This window comes from Bison bison, unplaced genomic scaffold (assembly GCF_000754665.1).
Source record: "Bison bison bison isolate TAMUID 2011002044 unplaced genomic scaffold, Bison_UMD1.0 scf7180017864183, whole genome shotgun sequence".
Lineage (NCBI taxonomy): Eukaryota > Metazoa > Chordata > Mammalia > Artiodactyla > Bovidae > Bison > Bison bison.
The window spans coordinates 1,140,007-1,142,445 of record NW_011494755.1 but is presented as its reverse complement, the minus strand read 5'-3'; positions in this window follow the sequence as shown (position 1 = coordinate 1,142,445).

The window sequence follows — 2,439 nt, the reverse complement described above, 5'->3', positions numbered from 1 at the left end:
TTCATCCCAAAACAATGAATTTCACCTTTTTCTCAAGTGCACATGGAACGTTCTCCAGGATAGATCACATCCTAGGCCATAAATCTAGCCTTGGTAAATTCAAAAAAATAGAAATCATTCCAAGCATCTTTTCTGACCACAACGCAATAAGATTAGATCTCAATTACAGGAGAAAAACTGTTAAAAATTCCAACATATGGAGGCTGAACAACACGCTGCTGGATAACCAACAAATCACAGAAGAAGTCAAAAGAGAAATCCAAATTTGCATAGAAACGAATGAAAATGAAAACACAACAACCCCAAACCTATGGGACACTTTAAAAGCAGTCCTAAGGGGAAAATTCATAGCAATACAGGCATACCTCAAGAAACAAGAAAAAAGTCAAATAGATAACCTAACCCTACACCTAAAGCAACTAGAAAAGGAAGAAATGGAGAACCCCAGGGTTAGTAGAAGGAAAGAAATCTTAAAAATTAGGGCAGAAATAAATGCAAAAGAAACAAAAGAGATGATAGCAAAAATCAACAAAGCCAAAAGCTGGTTCTTTGAAAGGATATATAAAATTGACAAACCATTAGCCAGACTCATCAAGAAACAAAGGGAGAAAAATCAAATCAATAAAATTAGAAATGAAAATGGAGAGATCACAACAGACAACACAGAAAGACAAAGGATCATAAGAGACTACTATCAACAATTATATGCCAATAAAATGGACAAATTCTTAGAAAAGTACAACTTTCCAAAACTGGACCAGAAAGAAATAGAAAATCTTAACAGACCCATCACAAGCACGGTAATTGAAACTGTAATAAAAAATCTCCCAGCAAACAAAAGCCCAGGTCCAGATGGCTTCACAGCTGAATTCTACCAAAAATTTAGAGAAGAGCTAACACCTATCCTGCTCAAACTCTTCCAGAAAATTGCAGAGGAAGGTAAACTTCCAAACTCATTCTATGAGGCCACCATCACCCTAATACCAAAACCTGACAAAGATCCCACAAAAAAAGAAAACTACAGGCCAATATCACTGATGAACATAGATGCAAAAATCCTTAACAAAATTCTAGCAATCAGAATCCAACAACACATTAAAAAGATCATACACCATGACCAAATGGGCTTTATCCCAGGGATGCAAGGATTCTTCAATATCCACAAATCAATCAATGTAATATACCACATTAACAAATTGAAAAATATAAACCATATGATTATCTCAATAGATGCAGAGAAAGCCTTTGACAAAATTCAACACCCATTTATGATAAAAACTCTCCAGAAAGCAGGAATAGAAGGAACATACCTCAACATAATGAAAGCTATATATGACAAACCCACAGCAAACATTATCCTCAATGGTGAAAAATTGAAAGCATTTCCTCTAAAGTCAGGAACAAGACAAGGGTGCCCACTTTCACCATTACTATTCAACATAGTTTTGGAAGTTTTGGCCACAGCAATCAGAGCAGAAAAAGAAATAAAAGGAATCCAAATTGGAAAAGAAGAAGTAAATCTCTCACCGTTTGCAGATGACATGATCCTCTACATAGAAAACCCTAAAGACTCCACCAGAAAATTACTAGAACTAATCAATGATTATAGTAAAGTTGCAGGATATAAAATCAACACACAGAAATCCCTTGCATTCCTATACACTAACAATGAGAAAACAGAAAGAGAAATTAAGGAAACAATTCCATTCACCATTGCAACAGAAAGAATAAAATACTTAGGAATATATCTACCTAAAGAAACTAAAGACCTATATATAGAAAACTATAAAACACTGGTGAAAGAAATCAAAGAGGACACTAATAGATGGAGAAATATACCATGTTCATGGATTGGAAGAATCAATATAGTGAAAATGAGTATACTACCCAAAGCAATTTATAGATTCAATGCAATCCCCATCAAGCTACCAATGGTATTCTCCATAGAGCTAGAACAAATAATTTCACAATTTGTATGGAAATACAAAAAACCTCGAATAGCCAAAGCTATCTTGAGAAAGAAGAAGGGAACTGTAGGAATCAACCTACCTGACTTCAGGATCTATTACAGAGCCATAGTTATCAAGACAGTATGGTACTGGCACAAAGACAGAAATATTGATCAATGGAACAAAATAGAAAGCCCAGAGATAAATCCACGCACATATGGACACCTTATTTTTGACAAAGGAGGCAAGAATATACAACGGATTAAAGACAATCTCTTTAACAAGTGGTGCTGGGAAATCTGGTCAACCACTTGTAAAAGAATGAAACTAGACCACTTTCTAACACCTTACACAAAAATAAACTCAAAATGGATTAAAGATCTCAACGTAAGACCAGAAACTATAAAACTCCTAGAGGAGAACATAGGCAAAACACTCTCCGACATACATCACAGCAGGATCCTCTATGACCCACCTCCCAGAATATTGG